This window comes from Pleurodeles waltl, chromosome 12 (assembly GCF_031143425.1).
Source record: "Pleurodeles waltl isolate 20211129_DDA chromosome 12, aPleWal1.hap1.20221129, whole genome shotgun sequence".
In the NCBI taxonomy this organism is placed as follows: domain Eukaryota; kingdom Metazoa; phylum Chordata; class Amphibia; order Caudata; family Salamandridae; genus Pleurodeles; species Pleurodeles waltl.
This window is the reverse complement of record NC_090451.1, coordinates 253,264,700-253,285,735: the sequence shown is the minus strand read 5'-3', so window position 1 is coordinate 253,285,735 and position 21,036 is coordinate 253,264,700.

The window sequence follows — 21,036 nt, the reverse complement described above, 5'->3', positions numbered from 1 at the left end:
ATGGAAGGGTATGAGGAGGATGATGAGCCAGTCACATTACCCCTCCTATTCAACCTGCTCTGAGGGATGTGCCACTGGTACCACCACCAACGCCAGCTCCCATATTTGTAAGGCCGCCACAGAGACCTGCATCAATGCCTACCTCAGTAGAAGTGTGCACTGAAGAGAAGCAAACAACAGCACACCCATCTGACTCCAGTTCTTCTGCAGGCATTGGCACTGGCTCACTAAGAAAGTTCTCTTCCCCAGTTGGGGACTTTTTTATGGTTAACAAGCAGGAGGATAACATTGCACTATGCTCCATTTGCCACACAAGTGTTTGTCGAGGTAAGCCTGGTTCACACTATGGTACTAGGGACCAAATGATCCATCTGAAAAATACATCTTGCAATCCAGTGAGAGGAGCACCTTAAAAAAAAGCTGCAGGTGGTGGTGGTGTAGGTGGGGTGAGCAGGGAATCAGCTCTGATCACAGTGAGAGGTGAAGGTGATGAGAAAGAAGAGGGTGTTCAGGCATAGCAGCCCTGTCCCCAGAAGTGTGCAAGTATCACCTGTCTCAGCGACCGCAAAATGGCACAAGAGTCAGATAGAGACACCACAGCATACTGTCACTGCTCCAAGATGCACATTGAGTTTATCACCACCTACTTCTCTGAAGTCGCCTGCATCAGTGGCCCCAGAAAAGAAAAAAATCAAAGCCACTATTATGGGCATGTTTAAGCAGGATGGGCCCTACAACCACCTAATGGCACATTTGCACAATGGAAAACTGGCTAAAATGTTAGCGCTTGACCTATTCTCTCTATCTTTTGTGGAAGGAGTGGGATTTTAAGAATTCGTGGCAGCCATCTGCCCGAAATGGAAAGTTCTCAGTCAGACCTATCTTGCCAGAGTTGCTGTTTCAGTGCCACATCATGATGTGCTGCAATTGGTTGGACACGCTTTTCAGCAGAGTGCTGTTCACATTATCTACTAGACATGGGGACCAGTTGTCAAGCAACTGATTACATGTGTATCATTGCACACTGGATCCTTTTTGTGGGGGCTAGATAACAGTCAAAAGTGTGAAAGAAACTCTTAAGTTTGTTCGGCAGCATTCAACAGTAGCCATGTTCATCATGGCAAAATCCCATACAGCCGCAAACATCTTGGAAGACTTTAACAGCAAGGTGTTTGAATGGCTGCAACCCAGAGGTCTCAGAATTGGATTTCTTGCCACAGACAATGGCAGTATTATAGTTAAGTCCAAGGCAGTTGGTGGCTACATCAGGGTCCTGTGTTTGGATTTCCTGCATCAACCTGGTTGTGCAGAAATTTCTAAAAAAAGAAGACATAGTCAGCAACATACTGACCACCTGCAGAAAAATCTGCACTCATTTCAGCCATTGTTTTAAAACACGGAAGCAGTTGAGGATCATTCAGAATGCTAATAAAGAGTACCAGTTAAAGCCCTCACACAGGGGGTATCAACATGTTGGAACTTGACCTATTACATGTTGCAACATATCCTTGAGTAATACAGCGAGATCAATGACAATGTCATTCAAAGAGGAGGGTATGCAATTGGAAAAAGCATGACCATGGATGCACACAAATGGGGCCTAGTCAAATACCTGAAATAGGTGCTACTTGCTTTTCAGTTTTTTATGTTGAAAGTCAGCAAGGAGGACAGTATGATGTGTCAAGCTATCCTGTTGTTGCATCTGCTGAAGAACTGTTTAAAAAAGGTGTCTGAAAGGTTGTCAGGTGTGAATGGTGTGAATGAAAAAGCAGAAATGCATGCTTTGGTTGAGAGCTTAACCTTTTGCTTGGCTGTTAATACAAGGCTGCAAAGAGACATCATGTTGCCCAAAGAGTACATTTGTGCCACACTACTTGATCCACGGTACAAATATTTTTTGCCCACTTTCATTCCTTTTTCCAAAGGGGATGTTTCAACATATAAGACGTGGAATGTGGAGTGAGCCAGAGACCCGGAAAAAGAATACCTGGAAATTAAAGTCCCACTCTTGGGCAGACGTTCTGGGTTGCCACCTTCAACTTACAGAGAGGGCAGTCTTGTCTCACAGCAGCCAACACCAGTAATAAGAGCACCAGCAACAACAGGAACCCAACCTCTGCATTTACTTGGTTTCAAGTGGCAGGTCTTAAGCCCAATGCAGACGCAAAGGCAAAAGAGGTTGATCAAGAGACACCACCAATGACTATGCAGAGAATGTTCCAGGAGTATCTGGATGATCCAAAAGAGGCCTATTGTGGATTATAACCCATTGGTGTATTGGCTATGGGAAGATGCACCAGTGACCAGAGCTCAGCAGGCTGCAAAAAATAAGGTTTTGGCTTGTCTGGTAGCCAGTGTGTCTGCTGAGTGTGTATTTAGTGTAGCTGGTGCAGTTGTCACAGTGAGAAGGAACAGTCCCTTGCCTCAAAATGTGGGGAGATTGACCATGATCAAAGTGAACCAACACTTCATACCACACAATTATACTGTTCCACAAACACTATAGGAGGAGGATGAGTACAATTGGTCAAGCACAAATGTGTTAGCTGGCCAACGTCTGGTTGAGTCAGCTGGCTTTGAGGACGAACTCTACTTCCCTGCCTGAGTAGGCCATGATAGAACTTTTTAATTATTAATCCTTAAACTTCTTTGCCAAAAAAAATGATACAACTAGTGGAACATTTTTCTTCTGTCTGACCTATGCAGTTTCACCATTTTTAGATACATGTATGGCTGGATTGGACTTGGACCAGTGTGCAGTGAAGAAGCCTCCCTATCCCCTTCATGACATTGGAGACAATGCCTGCCCCCTTGCATGCCTATCCTTTTCTTTTTAATCACCTAGCAGGGTTGACCAATAAGATAATTTGATTTACAAGACTTTCAAATTCCAGGGTGTTGCTTGCATCAAACAGGAGACATGATTTTGTACCTACCCCATGCTCAGACTGGAAGAAGGAACTATTGCACCAACAAGTGATTATATATTATTGAGTGATTGTGAGTGATGATTAATGATTCATATGGTGGCAGACAGTGAGGAAGGGTGTTGTACTAATTTGCAAACTTGATTTTGATGATTTAGAATGTTTGGGGCCTGATGAGAGGTCATCTTTCCTTAAGGGTCCACTCCTTTTCTCTGCTTCTACAGAAAGCAGGCTAGTTGCATTAGTTAACAAAACAAATCTACACAAAATATTCCAATTCTGTTTCTCTACTTGTTTTCTCAACAGCAGTCACAACAGATCTAATTCGTTCACGTCGGGACAGAGTTGGACTGATCATTAATCATTATTCTGAGTCAGGAGGAGGATGTAAGGACTCCAGGTGGGACTAGCTCAACAGCCAGAATAAGGAAGTTTTTGACTTCAAAGGGAAACCATGATAATGATGATGACTCCGATGCCTACTAAGTTCTCTGGACTGGAGAGAGGTATGTTGATTTGGGAAATGCTGCTGAGTGTGTGTGCTGCACTGCTGGCTCAAATGTGAAACTTCTCTTATGTTCTTGCTATGCCTCCGAGTCTTCTTGGTACACTCCTCATGAAGCTTACCTCCCAGTCCTTCTTGATGAATCTACAATATTGCTTCTGTTTTACAATCCCCAGACTTTTTCCTATCATGCACAAAAGGTGAAAGCTCAGCTCTCCTGCTTAACTTACCAGACAAGTTCAGCCAGACACCTGTATTTGTATTTATCAGACCTAGATGACATAACATTTAGATATCTAATAACAACTTGGGTCTCTGGGGTTGTAGGACTGTTTTGCAGTGCATTTAATGTAATTGTGTCATACTCATTCCTAAATTTCCTTCCACAGCAGATTGATGATGATGTGCTGCTCATCACCCTGATGAATATTATTGTTGTGTTGTGTAGTGTTTTTCTTTGTCACACGTTTTTCCAAATCCCCTTTCCCATCCATTCAGTTTGGGCTGGACTGTTCCCATGGGAACAGGGTCAAGACTAATTTGTATATCGCTGGGTCTAAACTGGGGTGGCGTGGTGGGCAAAAAAAACAATTGATTAAACCCATAACTTTTGTGACTTGGGGTGAATTTGTGCATTGTTCAGCATTCCGTCCATCATCTTTTCTCTTTGCTTGTGAATCATTTGCAGCACAATGAAGGGGTGGGATAAATTGGTCAATGCAGGACATATGGTATTGGTTGGCAAATGTATTAGCCTCCTTATACTACTTTCCTGCCGTACTGCACTATCATTGAAACTGCTGGTATACTGAATGATAATACATACAGCACAACATTGGGGGAGGAGGGGGGTCCACCATGACCGTGGCTACTTTCTTGTTTTACTGTTTGAGCATGAACAAGAAAAAGAACGCATTGTCCACAAACATGCGTAGAATAGCTTGCTTGGGCCTGCAATTATGCAGTAAAGTACCTAAAATCTATTCTCTTAGTTTAACAGTACCAGTGCACAAGATATATAAGATGGAGAGGGAAAGCTCAATAACAAAGTATAAGAAAGCTATACACTAGTATCGCCAGGAGCAAGTCAACTACAAAAACATAAAAAATAGAAAAAAGGAAAATGCAGGGATAACAAAAATTAACAAACATTAGATAGCATGAAGAAGAGTTCAAAAAACAGTGACAGTATTAAAAAACAAGGAAAAATTATTCTATATAGGGAGATGTAAATGTTCAGGAAGTAATATTAACAGGAGGTCTTACTGGGGCCATCAGAGCCATCAGTCACAGTGTTGCAGGTACTGGTGGCACTTCCACCCTTCGTGGCATGGCGGTGGCAGCTCCAGCTTCAGCCTGATCCTCCTTTGATGCCCTCTCCTTGCCATTGGGTGCTGATGTAAGAAATAAAGAAGATAACAAAAATAGATTAGTAGTACAGTTAATCTCCCAAAAAATATTTTGACATCAAAGGCAAACATAGTAAGATGTTACACTTTTCTAAATCAGATTGCCTCTATTATTAGTATTGAGTTGACCTTTTCCTAATTTCCTAAACCTAAGCCTTATTCCAAATTTTCTAAATTATATTTGGAACTACTAATTTCAATTGCACTAAATGATCTTTGCTTCTTAACCCCCTTTGATGGGTCAACTCAGTATCCCTTTTCAATGTCTAGATGCATACTACACATCACTGGGAGATTGCTTGGGACTGCACGACCTACTTAAAGAAAGACACAGAGACTGCTAACTCACTGATAATATTACTCCTATCTTAGTGACAAATCAGAGGAGTCTGAGTGACTTCTTAAATAATCAGCCCAAGCGAGTGCTGATGAGTGCAATTAGGTAGTGCCCATCAACTGGCTTGCTCAAATTAGATCACATAATATTTGTAAGGTTACAACAACTTAACTTGCCTCTGAGTGTGGGCAGCAAGCTACTTGAAAAAAAAATATTAGCACTGTAGTACACAACAAATAAATAATTACTCATGAAGCACCACAACCTGGATGCCCAGCAGGCCAAGCAGGTCCTGGTCCGGGATGTTGGCCCAGCGGTGCACCTCACGCCAGTCCTCCTCCACACGCACCGGTGCACCTTCTTTCACAGCAGTCGATGCTTCCACAGGCTGTACCCACTCCCAGGCCTACTGCCAACATAGACAGAAAATGGTGCTGGCTGCTCCTACTGGTGGCGCTGGTGACCGCAAGCTGTGTGGTTACCAACCACACTGGCACTGCCTCGCCCAGTCTCACTCTGCTCTGCCAAGGCACTGGGTGGGGAAAAAAGGTAATTGGGAAAAGGAAGAATTATTAGAAGCATGGAAGAAATAAGGAAGTAAATGTAAAACCCGAAAAAGTAAAAAAACAGTCACAGAAAAAAATTAAAAAAAGACAAAAGCATAAAATACACAAAGTCACACATTAATAAAATAAAGGTGAAAGAGAAGTGGATGGGGGATGGGGAGGATTGAAAATATTTAGGGTGGAAACAGGCTCAGCACCATGCACAGAACAGAAAAAAGCAAGTAAAAACAAAATGACCATGCGCATGCGACCGCATGGTGCTGTTAGCGCACATTTTGCAGCACAGAATGTGCTACTGGAACCAAAAAAGCAGAGCAAATGTCTCCTATTCGCAGAGTTGGGTGGAATCTCACTGAGTTTTTTGGGGACTCCGCAGATCTCAGACAATGGGGCAATATTCATTTTTTGACATTAGGATTTTTCTAATAAAAAGCCATTTAGGTTTTCTTTCTCCCTATTTCTTAAGGTAATTCATATAACCAGCAATCACTAGAACCATTCGTATTTATGGCCGCTATACTAGTTCCTTCCATCGCGGGTTTGCTTCTTTTGATCCGTAGTCTCAAGACCTAACACATTGCTCTTAGTTACTAAGTATTGTTTCCTGGTAACATTCATGAGGTCCATGATTAGGGATTTCCCACTATAGATGAGTTGTTCATTCAGATTTTCGTTATTTGGCTATTTGGTAAAGACGAATATTCATCCTTACTAATTATTTATGATTTACTTGTATCATTAGGCTTGGTTTATTTTTTCTTGCAATAGACCTTTTTGTGGCATTAAGTTCTATTTATTGCCCAAAAAACATCTGCATAGGAAGTTACTGTTTAATATAGCTTTCCATCATGGCGACTGAATTCATTCCATTTTACTACTTTTTAACGTGGAACAGCCCTTCGTTTATTTCCTTGGCCAGTTCCAGGTATTAACGTGACAGGCGAGCGTAGTGAGAGTACGTCAGCTGCTTCAGTTGGTGTAATCAGCAGGTGGCGGACCACGTGTTTAGGTAACGGGTTATCGGACATTTGAACTAAATAGAAGTTGCCGTCTTTATAATTCCTGTGTTTGCAGTTCATAGTGAGTATATCATGCTGAACATTGCTTCATTTGGCATACATCTAATTTGGCTGTATGCGCTTGTACAACTGTGAAACCTATCGGCGAGATAAGAAATGCTTGACTATGGTTATAGGGTCTCCGTGATTCACTTTTGGAAAGAGTGTGTATGTTTGATTATGTCTTAGTTTGGTTTAAACAGCCTCTCACATCATTCTATATTATTAAAGTGTGGCTACACTCAATTAGAACATCCTAGTCATATACTAAGAATGTGATTTTGGTACTCTTTGTTTCCATATTATCTTTTTGTAGATTCAAGGTTTATTGGGAATAGATCGTCCCCCTGAGTGGATCTTTTAAAGAATTAGAGAAAACAAAAAATTGCCTTCAAAAATCTTTTAAAGATTCTCTCTGTTTGGTTTTGATTTCTTCATAGATTCTACACAGTCTTTGGTATATGAAATACAAATATGTGGAGTTGGAATAAGCCATAGGCTGTGCCTTGTTTCCCATAAAGAGTACATCATGGATAAGATCATAGCAAGTGAGGTTGTATGCAGCTCCTCATTTTTCTTATTCTTCTTTCTTTTTAGTTTTTCTTCTGGCCTATTTATTTTTCAGCAACATATTAAGCATGATCTCTCGGGATAACTCTTGGAAGTAGGCTCAGTTATCGTAATTCTATTTGTGTGAACATGGTATGTCTCTTTGTGGGTTTAATTTAGTCTTATTGGCTAGTTGATTCACACTATTGTGATGCACGTACATTTCTATATGGTGCACCAACTATTAATCTATAACACAGAAGATAGTGAAAACCTATAACACTCGGTGTACTTTACTACCACACTGAGTGTGTGATGCATTTGGGCAATTCAGATTCTGGATTGACCAGTCAGTAACATTTAGATTTTTTTTCATTGATTTATTTAGAGTTTGTCTTCAATGGAAGAAACCTCTCTTTTTGTAATTTTTAATAAGTGAAGGACAATATATTTGTGCCCTGAAAAAAGGTGTGTGACCTATTGGCTACATTACACCGAAACACACGTCGGCACTATGGTTGGCTAGGAGGTTGTCTGGAGGCTCCTGGATGTGGAATCAGATGTACCATTAGCTTACAGCATATGCAGCAAAGGAGGACATATTAAAGAAGCAACAAATGCATCGTAAGAAACTTACACTGAATAATTTGGATTAAGATTTATATCTTGGACATGGTATGACAAATTGTTATATTCAATCTATCTTTTGATATATATTATACCATGGGCAATAGTGCCCTTCCTAGTGGAACATTATGATGACAATTGTATTGAGTAGGTCAATATTTCTATTTATTTTTTATTTGATGAATGTGAGCGGTATATGTGGGTATGAATGATGACTGAGAGGGAGTTTTTCACTTTATGTCCATTGAGCGCTCTTATTTATATATAGTTTTTGATAATTACTAATAAAATTGAGATAGTAAACAATATGGTAATGCTTATTATTGTTTGCATATGTATATATTTCATGCTCAAAGTTAATAATATTATTTAAGGATTCCAGTGTTGGAACCTTCATAGGAGGTGGGTGTTGTTGCTTTTCTCATATTTACAATTGTTATCAGATCAAAACACTTGTTATTATGCAGGTTGCTTTCTTGTGGGTGCTGTCAGATTGAGAAAATCAATGGGTTCGATATGATGAATATATATATATTAATTTTCAGGCCTTTCAATGTATATAGTAACTATTAGAGCTATGGATGGTGTATATTTATAATGGTTTACATGTACAATGATTGATCTACATCTGCGCTCAAGGACTATGAGCTATGATGTGTTATAGTTACAAAGATATGCCAATTCAAAGAGTTGATATATGCACACAAGGCTCTGCACAACTGGGGACCTGCTTACAGCACCCAATGCCTCAGCTTCCACCATCCTTCCAGACAGCTACCCTCTGCATCCCTCTCTCATGCCCACTACCCCCACATCTCCTGCAGCAGAAGTGTAGGACGCTCCTTCTCTCGCGGCCAAGACATGGAACAACCTTCAGGTGGAGCTACAGACCTCCTGCTCTCTTCAGGAATTCTGAAACATTGAAAACCTGGCTGTTCGACTGAACCCCTCGAACCCCCAGTGTCTGCATACCTCCCCTGGTGATTAGCCATACAATATAAATGCACTGATTGATTGCATGTAATGATTGTTGTCTTGTATCTTTTTCTTAAGGAACTGAATAAAGAAATATTATAATGATGATGAAGACTCTGTAAGTGCTAAATACCAAATACTGTTTTTAACTCAGTATCAGATAGGTTTGTAAATTCATGCGCTATTTACCCTGGCATATAGTAATTACCACTACACTTAACTCATAATCAGGGCCAAAGGTTTTAATGTGTTCCGGTGCAGATGTGAAAGGATTTACAATTGTCTATAAACAGGCTCTATGTTCCTGAGTCAAGACAGGTTTGCAAACGATTGGTTACTTTCGGTAGCAATGCAGACAAGCTACAACAATTGAATGGAATTTTAGGCAGGTATGTTTGCAGTCATATGATGACCCATCGTTCGTATAACGGACAGCCTCTCCTGGAAAACAGCTAGTGTCTGCAGGCCACTTTTTCTTCATCAAGGCTGTACGAATTTATTTTGAAAACAACTTCTCGCTTTGCAGAGGCGAAGTTTTCAATTTCACTTCATATTGTAGACAAGAGACATTTGTCAGTCCCTGCTGACAACAAACTAAGGTGGTCATTACAACCTCGGCGGTCTTTAAAGAAGACCGCCGAGGGACCGCCGTGCGGAAGACCGCCAGTAGTGGCGGTTTGCCGCACGGCGTATTATGACAGTTGGCTGCCCTCCGTAGTTTTTCCGATGGAGAGCCGCCAACAGCCATACTTGCGGGAGGCCGGGAAGTGGAGGTTGCTCCACCTCCACCGCCACGCCAACAGAAAACCGCCGAGCTAATCACGTCCTCTGATTCTGCGCGGCGGTGTTCTGTTGGCGGTGTGGTGTTGGCGGAGCTGCCCCCATGGCTCCCGTCCCCTCCCGGAGGATCGACGGAACAGGTAAGTCGATCGTCTGTTGGGGAGGGGGGTGGGGGTTGTTGTGTGTTGTGTGGGTGCATGTGGGTGTGCGTCTGTGTATGTAGGGGGTGTGTGTGTGCGTGTATGTGTGTTGGTGGTGCCTGCGTGCATGTCGGGTGTGTGTCAGTAATGTTATGTTGGGGGTCTGGGTGGGGAGGGGGGCCATGCCACCTTTGGGGGGTGGCAGGGGTGGTGGGGGGTGTAGGGGAGGAAGTCAGGGTGGCGGTGGGGGTTGGGGGAGACCCCTATCAGTGCCAGGGAAGGAATTCCCTGGCACTGATAGTGCTTACCGCCATGGATTTCATGGCGGTTCCTACCGCTGGAAGTCCACGGTGGTAAGCCAGGTCACAATACCGGCAGCGGTATTGTCACGGTCGCCGGGCTGGAGACCTGGCTGGAGGCTGGAGCCCTGGCGGGCGGAACGGGGAAGCGGCGGATGGCCATGGCGGTACCCGCCATGGTCATGATACTAAAAAAAAAACCGTCAGCCTGTTGGCGGTCTTACCGCCACTTTAACACCGTCCGCCAGGGTTGTAATGACCCCCTAAGTGTACAGTTCAGGCTTCTAAGGGTAAAAATCTTATGTAAATTTTCAAAATGTAGTATTCAAATTACTTGACTATGAAGTCTGATATATGACCTTCTTTGACTCATCATTGCTTCCAAGCAAAACTATATTGGAAGAAATTGTGGCCTTCAAGTTCAACATCAGCCAAGAGGATCAAACCTACGGGTCAAAGAAAAAAATGTCAAAGGCAAAACCTTTCTCATAACAGCAGTATCTGCTCATAGCAAAAGAATCTCAAGTTAGCTAGTTAAATAAATGTTCCTTTTTTAATTTATTTCATGTATTAGAAATGGATATATTCTCAATTCTCAGAAAGATTGTCAGTTTTAACTTCCAGCCTCACATCAAGTTCCTTTCTCTGTGCCTTTCTTTATTGACTCCCGGATCACTAATTACGTGGCTTTTTAGCCAAGCGGCAATCACTTGCTAATTTAGTCTATAGCTTTTGGGTAATTTAATATTGAACACTGCTATTAAGCTTTAATGTCTAACATTCTAATTGGACCGTGGGAATGTATTTTTGAGGAGGGAAGTTAAAACATAAAAGAACAGTCTGTAACGTTACATTGCCAACTACAGTGATGGGAAGGAAACATGCTGATGACAGAAGAGAAGGTGAAAAGGTCAAAATTTTGCGAAATGAAATAAAATGCATGCAGATAAATCCTACTTCTCACAGCAACCAAGAAATGTCAAAGAGTTTTCATGCTTAATGAGCACATGAAGCCTTGAGTGCACCAACTGTAACATTTTCGCTAATTGGCTGAAAAAAATCTTGCCTTTTTTTTTTTGGGAAAACAAAAAATAGAAATCAGTGGTAGAGAGGAGATTCAGTCTCTTGTATGATCTAAATCACTCCCCTTCAATTGTGCAGGGTTTATGGTGTATTTTTTTCAAATAGGCAGCTCAGACAATATGTCAGAAAGGATCTATTTTTGCTGCGGTGGTTGACATTTCCTTTGACAGTTAACACTGGAGCTAATGCAAGCCGCGGAGGAACATTAATAACTCCGGCTTTGTTTTATTCAGTATACGCGCTTCTGCAAAGAAAATATTTAAAAAACATTCATTGCAAAGATTGAGGGCTTCAAATCTCTACACAATATGTGGACCACATGAAAGCACTGTGTCTGCCTGGCTGCCTCACCTACTATGTTTTTGTGTTGTAGCAGGACTTTTTAATCAATTGGGACTCTTTCGCGCTGTTGGGAGGCTGTGTCACAATCATATAAGGAATGTAGAACATGTTATCGCAATAGTGTTAGTGTTTGCCTCGCGATCCAGAGCTGGTTTGTAGAAATATGTACTTCGGTGTTAGGCTCTCGTGATGGACATGTACATCTCCACATTGAGGTGAAGTTGACATTGATTTAACCCATAATAAAACATCACTCTTGGGGTTGCTTATGATGTCAGTTCATAATGGTGGAGTGAGCTCATTTTACAGCACTCCATTTCTACTTGAAACTCCAGGATGCTCTCTTTTTCCAAAATCGGCTGGCTTACTTGTTAGGACATTAGGGTCAGGAGGTTTTATCTACGAACAGTGATCACTGTAAATAACGTCCTTGGCTGAAAAGTCGAGAAGGAAACAGGAACTAATTCTATGCAGATCACATGACAGATCAGTGTGTCAAAAGCCCATTCTACCTACTCATTGAGGGAATTGAATCCATTACTTAAAGTTGAACTTCATTATCCAAATTAAGGTCCTTTTAGTTCCAATCATTACCCTACGAGGCGGTCCCGCCCATAGGCAGGCCTATCTACACACTAGGCTTTCTTTTATTTAAAAAAAAAAATAGAATAAAGACTCCTCTCTCTCTCTTCTTCATGCCTGCTAGCAACAAGACCATACAAGAAATGTAAAACCAGAAAGGAAGGCCGTGGTTGGGACGAGGAGAGCCTTAATGGGGGAAATTACATTTACCGGTAAATAATGGATTCATTACCCTCTCATAGGATATTCTTATCCCAGTCATTACAGTATGTACATTTCACAATCAACAAAGAACCCATTTGACATCATCATCTATAAACAAATGGAATTTATTCAACCATACTTATCTCATTGCTGCTTACATAACACCAACAACAAAACTATCGGATAAAAAAAGAAACACGTCAAGATGACAATGTTTAACAGAGGTGTGATGAGACTGCCATGTGGCCACCCTAAAAATCTCCTGGATTGACATCCCTGCTGCCTCAGCCCATGAAGCAGCAACTGACAGAGTAAAGTCCAACTGGACCTGCACTGGAGGGGCCGCTGAACCCATCTGCTGAGTGTCGAGGTGGGAACTTTTTTACCCCTAATTGTCAGAAACAAAAGAAATTAACAGGGAATTGACAAGACAAAACTCCTCTGTATGGTTCAGGTAGATTGTCAAAGCCCTCTTACCATCTAGGGAGGAAGGTAACTGAAGATCGCCCTCATCCTGGAAGACTGTAAAATGACTTCTTGGAGCAATTGAAACCTAGAGGACACCTTAGGAACAAAGGTTGGATCTAACCATAGACCACCATGTCAGGAAGGAACTGCAAATAGGGATATCACACCATCAGATCACCCAATTCACCTAACAGATGGCTGAGGTAATAAGCAACAGAAAAGCAGTCTTAGCTGACACCCACATCATGAAGAGGTTCAAAATGGGACATTTGCAATCCTTGAACAATTTTTGTAAGTCCCAGGAAGGAACAATAACCAGAGTGTCCGTAACCAAAAATTCTTAAGTAAGAATGCCACCAAGTGAACAATAATATCTAATTCCCCCTTAGAACTGCTCAAGCCTTAACTGCTGCCCACTGGGTGGCCAAAGTATCTGGAGCTAGAGTCTTCAAAAAGCCATCTATCAGAAATTTAAGAACCTGAAAGGAATCCCCTCCAAGTGATGTAGAAGTTTAACCACACACCATTTTACAAAAGAGGCACAGATCTTTTTTATAGGAGGAAAGAGTAGACTGCTTTATTGATAGTTATATTTCAGCTGCCATACAACTAGAAAGCATCAACTGCTCATGCCTGATGACAAACTACTTCTGAAAAAAATATTGGAAGAAGCTCATTGTAAGGGGAGGAAAAGGGTCTGTCCACCGTTCCCTGAAAAGATGGCATATCTTGTAAAAGACAGGATGAGAGAGGTGGTAGAAAACTGAGGAGGGAAGACCGTGCCTCACACTGTCGGCATGAAAACTGAGCTGTCCCTGAATGTAAACTGCCTTCATGGCCATGAGATTGGCCTACGCCCAAGAGCAGATCTGGATGGCCAGATGGTTCAGAAGATGACTTTGCCCCCCCCCCCCAACCAGTGATTCAGGTAACACTGTGACACCTGATTGTCAGTATAGAATACTAGATTTGCCCCCTGAAGCAGTAGTTTGAAAAACTGAACTGCCTCCCAAAGTGCTGCTAACTCCGTCCAAATTGGATTAATGATCCCTGTCTGTAAGTGACACTTGATTAACCCTTTGATTCAAAATGCCTCAGGGTTACCCCACAGACTGGCATCTGTTGTTAAAAAAATCAAATCAGGGAGTTCAAACGGGACACCCTTCTCTAGAATGGGCCAAGTCAGCTCCTGAACAAGAGTTGGAGACAGGGGGACCTCTGAATCGCAATTGGCATGGGACTGATTCCAGTGGGCCAACAAATGATTGATGTGAGGTTTAAGGTGTTATCAAGACCAGGGAGCCATTACAGTTGTTCCAACGTAAGTCCTCAAACTTTCAACCAACACCTGCCTTGGGCTGATGCCAGGAACAATATTATCAAGTTTTCTAGTACTCTCTCTATCCAGGGGTATGGCAGAAATCTTCTCACTTCAGTTTACCGAAAATCGCTCCATTGAACTGTAGCTATTGAACTGGGGTGAGGTGAGGCTTCAATAAGCTCAGCCTGAACCCCATTGTTGAAGCAGAGCAATAGTAGGTTCTATTGCTCCGATGATAAAAATAGTGAGCTGCAATTATTAGGATGATGAAACATTTCGCAATTAGAATTGTGATGATTAGTGTGAAATAAATAAACAATCCCAGCATATTGGAATAAATCTATACCTACAAATCCCTTCCACACTTCTAGCATCTGCATGAGAGCACAGCAGTGATAACCCTTCTCTGCCTGTACTAGTCCATGCAAGGAACACTCGCCCCCACACCAGAATAACAGGGATCGGCCTACCATGTCCTTAGTTGACTGTAGAGACAGGGCTGAGGTCAAAGTGAAGTGGCATACAGCAAAAAAATGGCTCCTCTGGCTGGAATTACCTCTCTAACCTCCTTTGGCCTGTGTGATGTGTTTATAACAAAACATGTTGTGCTCTGAGAAACATGCCTCACGTGGTATTGTGTCTAACTGTAGAGGTTAGCTGCGCACTCTTGTTGCAGTAATACTTGATAGATCATCATGTAGAGCCTTGAGCAGAGGTACACGGTGAAATGTTGTGCAAGGAAAGTAATAATAACACTTTCACAGAATAGTAGCTGATTAGAAAAATGAGACATCAAATTGAAAACCAAGCCATGCTAAAATGATTTAAAATTAACAAATGAAATTAACCATATGATTACGTAAAACGGCACAAGGTGGCAGGCCTAAGCTAAAATAGGTGTGCCCAAGAAAAGCGCTAAAATGAACCCACAACACAGCCAATCCTGGTAGCAAATATAGGTGATATTAACAACTTAAGGAAATATTGTCTATTTGTGATGCCTATTACAGGAAACACCTTGGACACAGCTGGATGCCATAGATAAGAGCTAACTCAGCTAGCTTTGTAATTGTTCTAGATATTTTAAAAATGCAATGCAGGGTTGCTAAGGCAAAATAACCAAATGTAATTTAACACACAATTTTGTGTTACAGTTCTTAAAGTGGATTGTCTCACTGGGGAGAATATCACCCAAAAGCTCTGGTTGAGAAGAAATAAATCACATCAGACTCCTAAGTAGGGGTCATAGCTATCAATGAAATAGCAAGTGCAGGGCACATGAGCGTAGAGATTTGCAGGGCCCAGAGAAGCCTGATTATTTCTGTATTTTGCTACTCAGACAGCAGTCACAGGCTCCATCTAGCTTACGTGGAGTTAGGACCCTTTCAGAAGTTAAATCCTTTCTTATCTGCAACACCTGTGCTAACAAATATATTACCTTGTGTTAGACCTGGCATCCTTGGTGTGGTTTCCTCTAACTTTTGGCCCTCTGATCTTCTGTTGTTTTGACCTTGTTTTTGCTGGTTTTAGGACTTTGGGCACTTTACCACGGCTGACCAGTTTTAAAGTGCATGTGCATTTTCCTTACATCATGCCTGTCCTGTTTTTTTTTACTTTGTTTTTTCTTGCTTTAGGACTCTGGGCACTTTACCCCTGCTGACCAGTGCTAAACTGCATGTGCTCTTTCCCTAAAACATGATAACATTGGCTTAAACCACCATTGGCATATTTAATTTACTTATATGTCATTAGTAAAGTGCCCTATCTGTGACCAGCACCTGTAATTTAAATGCTACTAGTGGGCTTGCAGCACTGGTTGTGCCACCCCACTTCAGTATGCCCTTATACATGACTTAGGCCTGCCATTGCAGAGCCGTTGTGTACAGTTTAAAACTGCCATGTCGACCTGGCAAGTTGAACCCTCTTGCAAAGCCCAATCCTTCCTTTTTAATACATGTCAATCACCCCTAGAGTATGCCCTGGACAGCTCCAAGGGCAGGGTACAGTGTAGTTAAAAGGTTAGATATGTACTTTTTTTTGGGATGGCCTTTTTGGATTTTATAAGTGTGATTTCTAAATGAGAAATGATGGGTATTTTGAATTCAGTGTCTCTGGACTCACAATTTAAAATTACAGTTTATGGTAAAGTTGAATTATAAATTACAAGTCTGAAAATGTAACTTTTCGAAAGTTGGCATTTTCTTACTTTAATCATTCTTTGCCTCTGCCTGTCTCTGAATACATGTCTGGTGTGGATGGCATCTGGGCTGTGTGCATTCCCTCTAGACAGCCACACACAAAGGGAGGTTACGTGTGCCTGATGGGTCATCGACATCTTGATGACCCATTAACATCTTGATGGGTCATCCTGGACAGGATGGGAGGGAGGAGCTGACACTTGCACCTGAATAGGATGTGCCTGTCCCCCCACAAAGAGCTGCATACCCCCCCTGTAGTGAATCTGGAGCCTGGGCAGGAAGGAGCAGGGGCTTTGTGCACATCAAAGGCTCTCTTTGAAGTTTCCCCTACTTCAAAGGCACAACCGGGTATAGGTACTAGACCCCAGACACCACTAAATCAGTGCACTTCTGGACCTCAGACCATTATGCCAGAAAGAAGGCCTGCTGTGGTGCTAAAGTTACTGTCACTCTGCTGGACTCTTCTGGACTTTGTTGGACTCCTGGTCTGCTTTGCCCATCCAGCTGCCTGCTGCCCTCCTTGCCCGAGACTATGAAGGACTGGGCTTGCATATCTACATACCCATAACCAAAGTGACTCCAAGGGCTTGCTGGCTTGTGTCCTGGTATAAAGTCTCAGGGACATCAAAGAATTCACTTCATCCTGGAAGAACACCCGTACTTTGCTTGCTGCAAGTCTTGCCTGACAAGTGTTGCAAATCCAGTCCTAGGCCCTTGGAAGTGGGTATAAAGTGCTGCAACTGTAAAATCCAGGCATCAACGTCATTGACCTGGTCGAAACCGATCCATTGCCTTCTATGCCAATGCATCACCACTTCAGGAGACATTGCTGCTGTGCAGCTCAATGATTTTGCATCACCTACACCTAAGGAGTTGGCCAGCAATGCATCCCCGATATTGCAGTTCAGAACCAACCAATCGCCTACATTGCCAAGATGGACGGCAACACATTGACTCTGCTGCTCCTCACATTGCTCATTGCATTCTTCCTCGACGTGAATGCAACCCCAGACCAAGGTACTGCTTTCAGCGGGCCGTTGGCTTGACATTTCAGATTTCACCTGGTCTAATGCAACCAGAAAGCCTCAGTTGGTGCTTTATGGTTTTAAGCACTATATTGGCAGATATTCTTAAAAAATTCATATCTCAATTTCCACTGATTGGATTTTTGGTGTTTTGGTCTGGTTTTGATTATTAAATTATGGTTTCTTTTTCTAACCTGGTATGGATTATTTTGGGTGGTGTTTTTTCACAGTTTTACTGTTTTAAGTCTTGCACAAATACTTTACACATTGTCTCCTAAATTAAGCCTGCTTGCTCTGTGACAAACTACCAGAGGGTGAGAACAGGTTATCTTATGGTGTGTATCTGACTTACCTTGACTAGAATTGTGGTTCCTGCTTAAACAGGGTGCATACTTCTGCCAACCAGAAACCCAATTTTTAACATCCTGCATGCACTCAAACCCCACATTAGCAATAACAGTTAAACCAATATGATTTGCAATACATTATAATATTGTAGTGTCAGTGTTCACTGGTAATCATCCAACAATAATTTGCATGTGATTAGACAAGTTCTGCATGTAAAGCTTAGGTTGTGAATACTTTCCTAACATGGTAGTAATGATATTTTGACAATTTCTCCTTGCCTGCATTTGATCAAATACAGCAAGGAACACTGAGGTGCCATCTTATGTCTCACACATCTCTCTGGCAGCTCTTTCTCCTGTGCTCAAAATTTCAAACAAATCTGGTAGTTTTCACTAACAATATCTGGGGTAGAAGAGCATCAGCTGTCTTGCATAGTCATCAAAACAATTCATAAATATATACATTTGTATTTATACATGCTAAAAGGGGCTTTGGATTGGCCCATTTTAACCACTCGTCTGTTCATCTGCCATTCACTTTTTAGCTGCCAGGCACCACTGAGTAAGCCATAGGCCAATAAGTTAGCCCAGGTGAATTAATAACTGCCTTGCACTGTGAGTGGCACATCTATCCTAATCTTATATGTAGGTTTTCCTAAAAAAAAGGTGCATTTTAGTGCCAGGGCTGATGGACCAAAACGTTGCCAATTTTTGTTTTCCTGTAATTTCTTTATCCTTTTTATTTATTTAGTCATCTTGTATGTTGTAACCTTGTCTTCCGGTATTTTAGTTCAATGCAAATAGTAAAGCTTCTTTATATTAACAAGAATTATATGTTTAGGATCTAGCCAGCAATAGCATCTGCTAGTGCATGCATATTGCGTGTAAAACGCTGTTGTAGTGACAAAAGGGCTTGCAGACTGCCTGTTAGTTCCCCATTTGTTGGCTTGCATGGCATTCTTCTTTACAGCCTCGTAATTCATCCACTTCAGGCCTAGCATTGTTTCCGGTCCTGTCCATGGAGCAGGGATCCAGCACTAATTGATTTAACGTAATTAGTGCCACCAACATGATTGATTTACTATTTCTTCCCCCCACCCTTTCCCGCTGCTCCTTGACTACTGTTTTTTTTCTTTTTTTGTTTGTGATTTTGTTTTAGCAAAATTTGAACTGAGTTTGATGTACCCGTTGTGCGCGTGTTTTTCGCAATAACAGCAATTGCAAAACAACGTTACTTTTATAAAATGTTAAAACAAGTTGTTGATTTTGTTGTGACTTAAAAGGACTCAGTCAACATGAGCTTTGAAAAATGAGCCTTACTTTTCACATCCCGTATCCTAGTTTGGTACAATAGCCACTACTCGGGTGTACTTTATTTCAGTATTGTTCACGGCCTGGCAGCTCCTCAAATAAGCATTTGCAAAGCAATTGGTCCCGCTTTCACTCGAGTTAGCGCTATTGGCATTGTAAACTCCTAACCAGACTTTTCTTGCCACATAAATTCAAAATGTAAAAGTTTCACAGAGCATGTCATAGTTGGACTCTTGCTCTAAGCAAGACTGCTGGTTTAAGGATGACAGTACTTATGTTTGTAGGCAACTATGCCAATCCTACCACAAAATGCATCTGGCGTCCCAACCCTTCCGGCTCACAAGCAGTACCTCACCAAAAAAAAAAAAAACAGTCAAAGTGATTTGTGCAGCCTTTATGCATGGACTCAAGAGTGCAGCATCTCAGGGAGCGTTGTGGTTAAACAGAGATTACCCCTTTCTCGCAGTAACAACATGTCTCAATTGCACACAGGCAATGAAGTAGATGCAGTAAAGTTTCAATAGGTTTTATTTTAGTAAAACTGCAATATGCAATAAGTTGCATGGGCTACAATGATTAGGATAATGACCAGTACAAGAAACAAAATGGTAAAGACAAGAGTCATTAAGACAAAGACCGCCACCATCTTGCAATATGATGAAATAACGTGAAGTGTGTGATATGTCCTAATACCCTAGCATGGTAGGCCTAACCTCTAACCTAAAATTGAGTTAGGTATGTTAAACCTTAATCTGCCAATGCCATGTCCATGAGAAGAGCCCCCAACCCTTGTTACCTTGGAATGAGGTCCCTAGCTCAGACTCCATAGGAACACGAAGACTAGGTCAGCGTCAAGGGGACGTGCAGCATCAATAGCAGCGATGGCATCTGGTCGGAATCCCTCTGACTATCTGATAAAGTGAGGAGTGTTTATACAGATATACTTGGACCCCTGATGTAGGTTTGTTCCCAAACAATAGATAACAAGGCGTGCTTGGGGCGGTAATTAACATAAACAATTCCCTCGAAAGCAAGAAGAGGTAAAGTACCTAAAGTGAACACCTACAGTTTGTTTGTCTTTGTTGCCTGATCTTGACGCCTTAGCGTGGTGACACTGATAACGCAAACTGAAACATGGGCCTAAGTCAAAACAAGGCAGCCACCTTAAAATAATTAATGAAATAAATGTGCTAAAACAGAGCAAGCTAAGTAGGGTAAAAGTCACTGGGTGATGGGGGCACGAGTCTGCAAGCCACAGGCTAAGCGAACTCATGTATCCCATTAAAACAAAATAGGATTCACTACACCCTCCCCATTGCCGTAACAAGTATGACGCCATATCTGGATGCCACCAAAGGTCAATGAATCCAAATGCTAAAAATGCACTGGACTAAAAGCATAAACACTAGCTCAAAAATCCTCTTAAAAACACGTTAAAATCAATAGCTAAAAACATATCAAGAGATATAATGTCGACCATGACAAGCACAGCAGGCCAAAGTAAGAACAATAAATGTATACTTTGAATTTGATATAATAAGCCAATCATCACATTATTTACAATAGTCATGTTCCTGAAGAGCATCTCCGGAGTCACTGAATGGAAAGGACTCCAAGAAAGAGGCCACATCGTCAGATGTTAGATCTATCACGGGATGGCCAGATGGGTCCACTGAGCAGTAGTTCTTAGTAGTCTCTTGTCCCGGTCCACCTGCAGTAGTGCCATCCTCCATAGCGTAACAAGCCAACTCGGTGAGCATTGAATTCTCATCAGAAGCCTTGCGAATTAGCCTTAGTCTCAAGGAGCACGACTGTGAATGAACCCTCATTGGGGACATCAGCAGTTCTTGGTCCAGAGGAGGCACTGACGTAACAGCAAGACACACTGTAGGCAAATGTTCGAAGAAGCACCATACGCAGCGAAAGACTGGTTGCACGCACCATAGGACTGGTCGGAATGACAGTGACCAATCACGCTCCAAT